General features: G+C 38.9%; 1 pseudogene; it reads right to left on the bottom strand.

The window, feature by feature from the left end:
• Positions 1–8,858: 8,858 nt before the first annotated feature.
• On the bottom strand, positions 8,859–12,509 carry LOC115839089 (S-phase kinase-associated protein 1 pseudogene; annotated as a pseudogene).
• Positions 12,510–12,773: the final 264 nt, after the last annotated feature.

Here is a 12,773-nt window from a genome sequence, read left to right as displayed (position 1 = left end):
AAAAAGGGACGGATAGAACCTTAGGACAAATGTTGGAAGCAAAGCTATACAGACAAAATCTTACACAGAAGCATACACATACACCCTCACTAAAAGAGGTAAAGGGGGAAAAATCATAAATCTTGCTCTCAGAGACCACCTCCTCAATTTGGGATGATTCGTTGTCTAAAGGAGGGAAGGAAGGAAGGAAAGAAAGAAAGAAAGAACGAAGGTAAAGTATAATAACGTTATTAAAATTAATTATTAAGAAAAAAATTTTTAAAAAACCATGGACGGATAGAACCCTAGGACAAATGGTGGAAGCAAGACTATACAGACAAGATCTCACACAGAAGCATACACATACACATTCACAAAAAGAGGAATAGGGAAAAAAATCATAGATCTTGCTCCTAAAGTCCGCTTTCTTAATTTGGGATGATTGGTTGTCTATTCAGGTATTCCACAGATGCAGGGTATATCAGTTGATTGTGGAGCTTTAATCCACTGCTTCTGAGGCTGCTGGGAGAGATTTCCCTTTCTCTTCTTTGTTCTCACAGTCACCGGGGCTCAGCTTTGGATTTGGCCCTGCCTCTGCGTGTAGGTCGCTGGAGGGTGTCTGTTTTTTGCTCAGACAGGACGGGGTTAAAGGAGCCGCTGATTCGGGGGCTCTGGCGCACTCAGGCCGGCGGGGAGGGAGGGGCACGGCGTGCGGGGCGGGCCTGCGCCGGCAAAGGCCGGCGTGACTGTGCACCAGCCTGAGGCCCGCTGTGCGTTCTCCCGGGGAAGTTGTCCCTGGATCCTAGGAACCTGGCAGTGGCGGGCTGCACAGGCTCAGCGGAAGAGGGGTGTGGAGAGTGACCTGTGCTCGCACACAGGCTTCTTGGTGGCGGCAGCAGCAGCCTTAGCGTCTCCCGCCCGTCTCTGGGGTTCGCGCTTTTAGCCGCGGCTCGCGCCCGTCTCTGGAGTTCCTTTAAACAGCGTTCTTAAATCCCTCTCCTCACGCACCAGGAAACAAAGAGGGAAGAAAAAGTCTCTTGCCTCTTCGGCAGGTGCAGACTTTTCCCCGGACTCCCTCCCGGCTAGCCATGGTGCACTAACCCCTTCAGGCTATGTTCAAGCCGCCAAGCCCAGTCCTCTCCCTGCGCTCCGTCCGAAACCGGACCCTCAGAGCCTCAGCTCGCAGCCCCGCCAGTCCCGGCGGGTGAGCAGACAAGCCTCTCGGGCTGGTGAGTGCCGGTCGGCACCGATCCTCTGTGCGGGAATCTCCCCGCTTTGCCTTCCGCACCCGTTGCTGCTGTGTACTCCTCTGCGGCTTCGAAGCTCCCCCCTCCGCCTCCCGCAGTCTCCGCCCGCGAAGGGGCTTCCTAGTGTGTGGAAACTTTTCTTCCTTCACAGCTCCCTCCCACTGGTGCAGGTGCCGTCCCTATTCTTTTGTCTCTGTTTTTTCTTTTTTTTCTTTTGCCCTACCCAGGTACGTGGGGAGTTTCTTGCCTTTTGGGAGGTCTGAGATCTTCTGCCAGCCTTCAGTAGGTGTTCTGTAGGAGTTGTTCCACGTGTAGATGTATTTCTGGTGTATCTTGTATTTTATTTTTCATCAGGTAATGAAACCACAGTGTCTCAGTAAAATTCAATGTAAGATATCTTTTTCCACATGGAGTGTTTTAGATACTTAAAAATCTCAATTCATTCTGACTCTGGCCGGTGGGCCCGGCCTGCCGCAGGCGTCCGGGGTCTTTCAGTGTGGTCACCGTGGCGTGCGTCTCCTGGGACCCCAGGAAGAGAGTCAGGGGAGTCTAGGAGAGAGGAGGGCACGGGCCAGCCGCCATTGGTATTTTGATACGAATGGAATTGAGTCTGTAGATTGCTTTGGGTAATATGGTCATTTTAACAATATTAATTATTCCAATCCATGAGCACGGTATATATTTCCATTTCTTGTGTCATTTTCAATTTCTTTCTTCAGCGTCTTATAGTTTTCTGAGTACAGGACTTTTACCTCCTTAGATTTATTCCTAGGTATTTTATTCTTTTTTATCAGCTTATAAATGGGATTGATTTCTCAGTTTCTCTTTCTGATAGTTTGTTGTTAGTGTATAGAAATGCAACAGATTACTATCTTAATTTTTTATCCTGCAATTTTACCAAATTCATTGATGAACTGTAGTGGTTTTTTAGTGCATCTTTAGGATTTTCTATATAGTGTCATGTCATCTAAAATAGTGACAGTTTTACTTCTTCCCTTCCAATTTGGATGTCTTTTATTTCTTTTCCTTGTCTGATTGCTCTGGTTAGGACTTCCAACATTATGTTGAATGAAAGTAGTGAGTGAGGGTATCCTTGTCTTGTTCCTGATCTTAGATGAATGCTTTAAGATTTTCATCATTATGACATTAGCTGTGGGCTTACCATATATGGTCTTTATTATATTGAGTTATGTTCCCTCTATATTCACTTTGTTGAGAGCTTTTTCTCATAAATGGTGTTGAATTTGGTCAAAAGCTTTTTCTGTATCTATTGTGATGAGTGTATGATTTTTATTCTTCAATCTGTGACTGTGGTGTATCACACTGAATGATTTGCTGATACTGAACCATTCTTGCATCACTGTGATAAATCCCACTTGATCATTATGTATAATACTTTCAATGAATTGCTGAATTTGGTTTTCTAATGTTTTATTGAGGATTTTTGCATCTGTGTTCCTCAGTGACACTGGCTTGTAATTTTTTTTCTTGGTATCTTTGCCTGGTTTTGGTGTCAGTGTGATGCTGGCCTTGTAGAATGAGTTTGGATGTGTTCCTTCCTCTGAAAATTTTTGGGATAGTTTGAAATGGATAGGTGTTAACTCTTGTTTAAATGTTTGGTAGAAATGACCTGTGAAACGATCTGGTCTTGGACTTCTGTATGTTGGGAATTTTTTAAGTTGCTGATTCAATTATATTACTGGTAATTTGTCCGTTCATATGTTCTATTTCTTCTTGACTCACTCTTGGAAGATTGTACATTTCTAGGAATTTGTTCATTTCTTCTAGGATGTCACTTTTATAGGCATATAATTGTTTGTAGTAAACTCTAATGAGCCTTTTTATTTCTGTGGTGTCAGTAACTTCTTTTTCATTCCTGATTTTATTTATTTGGACTCTCTTTTTTTCTCAGTGAGTCTGGTTAAAGGTTTATCATTTTTATTTTATCAACTTTTCAAAAATCCAGCTTTAGTTTTATTGATCTTTTCTACTGTTTTTAAAATTTCCATTTCATTAATTTCTGCTTTAGTATTTATGATTTCTTTCCTTCTACTATTTTTGGGTTTGTTTGTTCTTCTTCTATTTCCTTTAGGTATAAGGTAAGTTTTTTGTTCGTTTGTTTTGTTTTTAGCATTTTCTCCTTTTCCTGAGGTAGAAAATTCCTATAAACTGGTTTTGCTGCATTCCATAGACTTTATGGGGTGTTAAAGTCCCCTACTATTATTGTATTGTTGTCAATTTCTCCCTATATGTATGTTAATATTTGCTTTATGTATTTAGGTGTCTTTATGTTGGGTGCATATATATTTATGATTGTTGTATCTTCTTGTTGGATTGATCCTGTAATCATTACATAGTGTAACTTTTGTCTCTGTCCCTGGTACAGTCTCTGTTTTAAAGTCTATTTTGTCTGATATAAGTATTGCTAACCTGGCTCTCTTTCCATTTCCATTAGCATGAAATACCTTTTCCATCCTCTCACTTTCAGTCTGTGTGTGTCTTTAGATCTGAAGTGAGTCTCTTGTAGGCAGCATAAAGATGGATCTTGTTTTTGTATCCATTCAGCCACCCTTTATCTTTTGATTGGAGCATTAGTCCATTTACATTTAAAGTATTACTGATAGATATGTGCTTATTGCTATTTTGTTAATTGGTTTGGGATTGTTTTTTTTTTTTTTTTTTTTGCGGTACGCGGGCCTCTCACCGTTGTGACCTCTCCCGCCGCAGAGCAGAGGCCCCGGACGCGCAGGTTCAGCGGCCATGGCTCATGCGCCCAGCCGCTTTGCGGCACGTGGGATCCTCCCGGACCAGGGCACGAACCCGAGTCCCCTGCATCGGCAGGTGGACTCTCAACCACTGCGCCACCAGGGAAGCCCTGGGATTGTTTTTTAATTCATTTTTGTTCGTTCTTCTTTTGTTCTTGTCTCTTGTTAATTAATGACTATCTTTAGTGTTATGTTTGAATACCTTTTACTTTTTTACATGGCTACCTATTATAGATTTTTGATTTGTAGTTATCATGAGGTTTATGTATAGCAATCTATACAGATGTGATTATTTTAAGCTGTGATCTCTTAAGTTCAAATTCATTTTAACAACAGTATTACTCCCCTCCCCCAACATTTACTGTTCTTAACATAATATTTTACATCTAGTTGTTTTTTGCATCCCTTAACTACTTATTGCAGATATAGGTGATTTTACTCTGTTTGTCTTTTTTTTTTTTTTTTTTTTTTTTTGCGGTACACAGGCCTCTCACTGTTGTGGCCTCTCCCGTTGTGGAGCACAGGCTCCGGACATGCAGGCTCAGCAGCCGTGGTTCACGGGCCTAGCCACTCCACAGCATGTGGGATCTTCCTGGACTGGGGCACGAACCCGTGTCCCCTGCATCAGCAGGTGGACACTCAACCACTGTGCCACCAGGGAAGCCCATTGTGTTTGTCTTTTAACCTTCCTATTAGATTTATATGTGGTTGATTTAATATGTTTACTGTGTATTTGCCTTTACCGATAAGATGTTTTCTTTTGTAATTTTCATGTTTCTAGTTGTGGCCTTTTCTTTTTCACTTAGAGAAATCCCTTAATACTTTTTAAAAGCTAGTTTGGTGGTAGTGAGCTCTTTTAGCTTTTGCTTGCTGTAAAACTCTTTCTCTCTTCCATAAATCTGAATGAAATCCTTGCCAGGTAGAGTATTCTTTGTTGTAGGTTTTTCCCTTTTATCACTTTAAATATATTGTGCCACTCTCTTCTGGACTGCAAAGTGTCTGCCAAAACATCAGCTGATAGCTTTGTGGAGTTCCCTTGTAAGTAACGTGTTGCTTTTCCCTTGCTGCTTTTAATATTTTCTCTTTACCTTTAATTTTTATTTTAATTACAATGTGTCTTGGTGTGGTCCTCTTTGGATTGAACTTAGTTGGGACTTGCTTTCCTTGGTGCACTTGCACGTCTGTATCCTTTCCCAGGTTAGGGAAGCTTTCAGCTATGTCTTCAAATATGTTCTCTTACACTTTCTCTCTCTATTCTTCTCGGGAACCCCTATAATGGGAATGTTAGTTACTCTTGATGTTGTCTCAGATGTCTCTTAAACTCTTAAAGAAATCATACATTTCTTTTCATTCTTTTTTTTTTTTCTGTTCAGGTGCAGTGATTTCCACTCCTCTGTCTTCCAGCTCACTGATCCATTCCTTTGTATCATCTAATCTCCTGTTGATTCATTCTAGTGCATTTTACATTTCAGTTATTATTTTCTTCATCTCTTTGGTTCTTCTTTATATTTTCTAACTTTGTTAAAATCTTCTAACTTCTTACCCTGTTCATCCACTCTTATCCCAAGTTCTTTGATCATCTTTACAATCATTACCCTGAACTGTTTATTGTGTAGATTGATAACTCCACTTCACTTAGTTCTTCTTCTGGGGTTTTATATTGTTCCTTCAGTTTGAACATGTTCCTCTGTCACCTCATTTTGCCTGATTTGCTATTTTTATTTCTATGTACTTTGAGGTTGGCTGCATCTCCCAAACTTGGATAAATGGCCTTTTTAGAAAATATCCTCTGTGTCCCAGCAATGCACCCCACTCTGGTCACCAGAGCAATATTCTCTAGGGGTGCCTCCATATGGGCTGCATTGGTACTTCTGTTGTGGCGAGCTGACAACTGTGGGTGGCCTGGTAGATGTGGCTAGCCCCCAGTCTGGTTGGTTGCCAGCTATGCCTTGTGTGGAGGCTCCCAGCCACTAGTGGGTGGGGCCAGGTAACAAAATGGCTGCCTGCATAGCCCCAGGGAGGTCGCAGTCTAGTGCTGGCTTACTGGTGAGCAGAGCTGGGTCCCAGTGTCTCTCAGTGCAGAGTTTCTGGTGTTCCAGGGCTGGTGCTGGTGCACGGGTGTGTGTGGCCAAGTCCTGGGCCCTCTGGTAGACAGGGCATTGTCCTGAGCAGCAGTGGCTCAGGGAGTCTTAAGGAACCAGCCTGCTAGCGGTTTGGGCTGTGCCCCCACCTGGCTAGTTGCTTTTTATCTTGTGATGAGAACTCTTAGGCTTTACTCTTGTAACAACTTTCATATATAACATACAACAGTGTTACTTATCATGTTGTACATACATCCGTAGTACTTATTTATGTTGCAACTGGAAATTTGTACCCTTTGGCTACCTACATCAAATTACGCCTACCTCCACACCCCATATCTGTAACAACAAACCTGATCTCTTTATCTATGAGTTCGTTTGTTTGTTTTTGAAGTATAATTGACCTGTAACACTATGTTAGTTTCTGTTGCACAACATAGTGATTTGATCTTTCTATACATTTCAAAATGATCACAATTGTCTTGTTACCATATGTCACCATACAAAGATATTACATTGTTTTTGGCTATATTCCCCATACTGTACATTTCATAACCATACCTCATTTATTTTGTAACTGGAAGTTTGTACCTCATAATCTCCTTCAGCTATTTCACTCATTCCCCCCACCCCCTCCCCTCTGCCAACCACCCCTTTGGTTTCTGTATCTATAACTCTGTTTCTGTTTTGTCATGTTTATTCATTTGTTATTTTCTCTTTATTTTCCACATACATGAAATCATACGCTATTTTATTTTTAAATTTATTTTTATTTTTTATTTTTGGGCCACACTGCACAGCATGTGGGATACTAGTTCCCCGACCAAGGGTTGAAGCTGTGCCCCCTGCAGTGGAAGCATGGAGCCTTAACCACTGGATTGTCAGGGAATTCCCATACAGTATTTTCATTTCTGTGTCTGACTTATTTCACTTAGCATAAGACCTTCTAGTTCTATTCATGTTGTCGTAAATGGCAAGATTTCATTCCTTTTTAAGGCTGAGTAATATTCCATTGTGTGTGTGTGTGTGTGTGTGTGTGTGTGTGTGTGTGTCACATCTTTATTCGTTTATCTATTGATGTGAACTTAGGTTGCTTCCATAGCTTGGCTATTGTAAATAATGCTGAAATGAACATAGGGGTGCATATATCTTTTTGAACCAGTGTTTTCATTTTCTTTGGAAAAATACCCAGAATTAGAATTACTGGATCATATGGTAGTTCTACAGTAAGTTGCCTACAAATGAACCTTCAAGTTGTGAACTTTCAAAGATGCAAACATGCTTTCAGAGTGAGTGAAATTGCAGCTTGCCCTCCGTCTCCTATTGCTGATCATCCTTTAGCTCTACCATCTCCCACCTCCTCTCCCTCCTCCAGTCAGTAACTCTTCTTGCCTGTTCACTCGATTCCAGCTCCTGTATGCTAGCTGTTATACTGGACTACTGTACTTTTCAAGGTATTGTACTGTAAGATTAAAAATTTTGTCTTTATTTTTTGTGTTTGTTTGTTTTTATGTATTATTTGTGTGAAAAGTATTATAAACCTATCACAGTACAGTACTACATAACTAGCTGATTGTGTTATTTGGGTACCTAGGCTAACTTTCTTGGACTTAGGAACAAACTGAACTTATGAACACGCTCTTGGAATGGAACTTGCTCATACATAGGGGACTTACTGTATTTTTAATTTTTTGAGGAACCTCCATACTGTTCTCCATAGTGGCTGTGCCCCTTTATGTTCCCACCAAGAGTTTATAAGGGTCTCCTTTTCTCCACATCCTCAACAACACTTGTCATTTCTTGTCTTTAGGATGATAGCCATTCTGACAGGTGTGAGGTGATATCTCATTGTGGTTTTGATTTGCATTTCCCTGATGATTAGTGACATTGAGCGTCTTTCCATGTGTTTACTGGCCATCTGTATGTCTTCTTTGGAAAAATGTCTATTCATGTCCTTATCCCGTTTTGTAATCAGGTTGTTTTTTTTGGCTGCACTGCATGGCATGTGGGAATTTCCTGACCAGGGATTGAACTTTTCATGTGCACCTTGGCTATCTGCATGTCCTTATTGGAGAAATGTCTATTCAGTTCTTCTGCCTTTTTTTTTTTTTTACCTAGTATGTAACTTTTTATTGAAAGTATCTTGCATTTGTGACTGATGCTTTCTGGTTATGCCACACATTTTAACATTAAAGGTTAAATTATTTTTTACATGCAAGTAGTGTTTATGGTTTTCCCCACATAGGATTACTGATTATAAAAAGATGACACACTGCTTGGGTTAAGTGTCTTCTTTAATTGAAAAGCCAGCAAACTGTCTAATTCTATTTCCTCCCAAACTATAAACTGAGTAAAAACTGAGCCTCTAGCCAACATATTCAAAGCTGATAGGATTAAAAATGCAAAAACAAGTCCTCAGATCCAGTTAAGGGAGCGCTGCTACATACAGGCTAATCAATACCAGCCATACTCTGACTCCAGGAAGCTGGAAGACATTCTGATAACCCCACTCTAATAGCATTTACCTCAAGTAGCCTTTTTCCAGTTTCCAACTCATAAATAAAGATAATATGTTAATTCTATTTCAGAAAATTTTTTGCAAGTTGTTTTATTTACAATGCCAAGTCACTAAACTAAAGGTAACTGAACAATAAACTAGGCAGAAATTGCTTTACAAAAAGAGGGAAAGCCCAAAATGCCACTTCTCTAGAGAACCTACAGTTCAATTTTATTCAGAGCAAAGAAAAATGAACTTTTGGTCATACTAGAAGAAACTCAGACATAAGTTTGGAATCTGTACTGAAACTACACATGCAATGAGGGCAACATTCTGCTAATATAACTGATTTGCTGCTGCATTTGTGGACTGTTTTTCTAATATTAACAATTATAAACAAAGCAGTTCAACTAGTATTTGGAACAATCCTTACAGTGTTACAGCATCAAACACAAAATTTCACTTCTCCTCCCACCACTAGTTCTCTTTGCGTACCTGGGCTTCCTCTTCTTCAGTAAAATCATTTTTGATATTGAATGTCTTTCGAATCTCCTCAGGCAACATATTGATCATATTGGCAACAGTCTTGCAGGTAACATCAAGCAAACCTTTGATGTCTAAGTAGTTTGCTACCAGTATAAGCTCAAAAATATTCCTTGGTCAACTTTCAGGAGGAGGATCATCCTTGTGGTGGGTGCACCACTGAATGACCTTTTTTTAATATTGCTGCATTAACATTTGTCAAGTGGACTCGATCATCATCTCCTTCATCATCCATTCCCAAGTCTTCCAAAATGGTCTTAATAGTCACAGATTGTTTTGCAATTTCAACATCAACTTCAAATATCTCTTCACCAGAACTCTGCAACTTAATTGAAGGTGTGGTGTTAGGACTCAAGGAGATGGCAGGCCAGAGGCTGATGAGAGCAGGGTGGCATCTGCAAAAAGAAAAACAATAGCAGAGAACAAGGCCAACACCCTGCATATTTTTTAATAGGTTTTGTTTTGTTTTTGTTTTTTTTGGTGATGAGTTGTATGAGTTCCTTGTACATTTTGGATATTAACCCTTTATCAGTCTTTCATTTGCAAATATTTTCTCCCATTCAGTAGATTGTCTTTTTGTTTTGTCAGTGGTTTCCTTTGTTGTGCAAAAGATTTTAAGTTTAATTAGGTCCCATTGGTTTATTTATTTATTTTGTGATACGCAGGCCTCTCACTGCTGTGGCCTCTCCCGTTGTGGAGCACAGGCTCCAGACGCACAGGTTCAGCGGCCATGGCTCACAGACCCAGCCACTCCGTGGCATGTGGGATCTTCCCGGACCGGGGCATGAACCCGTGTTCCCTGCATCGGCAGGCAGACTCTCAACCACTGCACCACCAGGGAAGCCCCCATTGGTTTATTTTTGCTTTTATTTCCTTTGCTTTAGGAGACATATCCAAAAAATATTGCTATGATTTATATCAAAAAATGTTCTGCCTATGTTTTCTTCTAGGAGTTTTATGGCTTCCAGTCTTACATTTAGGTCTTTAACCCATTTTGAATGTTTTTGAGTATGTTGTGAGAAAATGTTCTCATATCATTCTTTTACAAGTAGCTTTCTAATTTTCCCAGCACCACTTATTGAAGAGACTGTCTTTTCTCCATTGTATATTCTTGCCTCCTTTGTCAGAGATTAATTGACCATAAGTGCGTGGGTTTATTTCTGGACTCTATTCTGTTCCATTGATCTATGTGTCTGTTTTTGTGCCAGTACCATACTGCTTTGATAACCATAGCTTTGGGGTGTAGCCTGAAGTCAGGGAGCATGATTTCTTTTGCTCTGCTCTTCTTTTTCCAGATTGTTTTTGCTACTTGGGGTCTTTGTATTTCCATACAAATTTTAGAATTATTTATTCTAGTTCTGTGAAAAATGCTCTTGGTATTTTCATAGGGATTACATTGAAGGTGTAGGTTGTCTTGAGTAGTATGTTCATTTCAGCAATATTAATTCTTCCAATCTAAGAACACAATATATCTTTCCATCTGTGTTGTCTTTAATTTCTTTCATCAGTGTCTTATAGTTTTCTGAGTACAGGTTTTTACATCCTTAAGTAGGTTTATTCCTAGGTATATTATCCTTTTGATGTGATGGCAGATGAGATTGTTTCCTTAATTTCTGTTTCTGATAGTTCATTGTTAGTGTATAGAAATGCAATAGATATTTGTATATTAAGTTTGTATCCTGCAACTTCACAGATTTTGTTGCTGAGCTCTAGTAGTTTTCTGATGGTGTCTTTAGGATTTTCTATGTGAGGTATCATGTCATCTGCAAACAGTGAAAGTTTTACTTCTTCCTTCCCAACTTGGATTTTTAAAATTTCTTTTTCTTGGCTGAGTGCTGTGGCTAGCTCTTTCAATATTATTTTGAATAAAAGTGGCAAGAGTGAGCATCCTTGTCTCGTTCCTGATCTTAGAGGAAATGCTTTCAGTTTTTCACCATTGAGAATGATGTTTGTTGTGGGTTTTTTGTATATGGCCTTTATTATATTGAGATGGGTTCCCTTTATGCCCACTTTCTGGAGATTTTTAATCATAAATTGTATTGAATTTTGTCAAAAGCTTTTTCTGCATTTATTGAGATGATCATATGGTTTTTATTTTTTCAATTTGTTAATGTGGTATATCACATTAATTTGTGGATATTGAAAAATTCTTGCATCCCTGGGACAAATCCCACTTGATTGTGGTGTATAATCCTTTTACTGTATTGTTGAATTCAGGTTGCTAATATTTTGTTGAGGATTTTTACATCTAGATTCATCAGTGATATTGGCCTGTAATATTCTTTTTCTGTGATATCTTTGTCTGGTTTTGGTATCAGGGTGATGATGGCCTCATAGAATGAGTTCAGAAATATTCCTTCCTCTGCAATTTTTGGAATAATTTCAGGAAAGGTGCAAACTCTTCTCTAAATATTTGATAGAATTCACCTGTGAAGCCATCAGGTCCTGGACTTTTATTTGTTCAGAGTTTTAAAATTACTGATTCAGTTTCATTACTGGTAATTGGTCAGTTCACATTTTCTATTTCTTCCTGGCTCAGTCTTGGGAGAGTGTACATTTCTAAGAATTTGTCCATTTCTTCTAGGTTGTCCATATTATTGGTGTATAGTAGTTCATAGTAGTCTCTTATGATCCTTTCTATTTCTGTGGTGTCAGTTGTACCTTCTCCTTTGTCACTTCTGATTTTATTGTTTTGGTCCCTCTCCCTTTTTCTTGATGAGTCTGGCTAAAGGTATCATTAAAAAATCTTTTCAAAGAATTAACTTTTAGTTTCATTGATCTTTTCTACTGAGTTTTTAGTCTTTATTTTATTTATTTGTGCTCTGATCTTTATGATTTCTTTACTTCTACTAAATTTGGGTTTTGTTTGTTCTTCTTTCTCTAGTTGCTTTAGGTGTAAAGTTAGGTTGTTTATTTGAGATTTTTCTTGTTTCCTGAGGTATGCTTATATCACTACAAACTCCCCTCTTAGCACTGCTTTTTACTGCTTCCCATAGGTTTTGGATTGTTATGTTTTCATTTTCATTTGACTCTAGGTAATTTTTAGTTTCCTCTTTGATTTCTTCAGTGATACATTGGTTATTTAGTAGTATATTGTTTAGTCTCCACATGTTTGTCAGCTTTTTTTCAGTTTTTTTTCTTATTGTTAATTTCTACTGTCATTGTGTTGTGGTTGGAAAAGATGCTTGATATGATTTCACTTTTATTAAATTTACCAAGGCTTGTTTTGTTGCCTAGCATGTGATCTATCCTGGAGAATGTTCCATATGCACTTGAAAATAAAGTGTACTCTGTTGCTTATGGATGCTCTCTATATATCAATTAATTACATCTGGTTTAATGTGTCATTTAAGGCCAGTAATTCTTTATTGATTTTCTCTATGGATGATTTGTCCATTGAGGTAAGTTGGAAGTTAAAGTCCTCTACTATTATTATGTTACTGTCAATTTCTCCCTTTACATCAATAAAATTTTCTGTAATACATATATACAATAAGCGTTCCTATGTTTGGTGCATTATTATAGTCTTTGTTTTAAAGTCTATTTTGTCTAAGTATACATAACCTGGCTTTCATTTGTTTCCATTTACATGAAATACCTTTTCCATCCTCTCACTTCCAGTCTGAGTGTGTCTTTAGATCTGAAATGAGCATCTTGTAGG

Source organism: Globicephala melas, chromosome 10 (genome assembly GCF_963455315.2).
Source record: "Globicephala melas chromosome 10, mGloMel1.2, whole genome shotgun sequence".
Classification (NCBI taxonomy): Eukaryota; Metazoa; Chordata; class Mammalia; order Artiodactyla; family Delphinidae; genus Globicephala; species Globicephala melas.
Note: the sequence above shows the minus strand (reverse complement) of the source record. Positions and strands in the feature narration are given on the sequence as shown.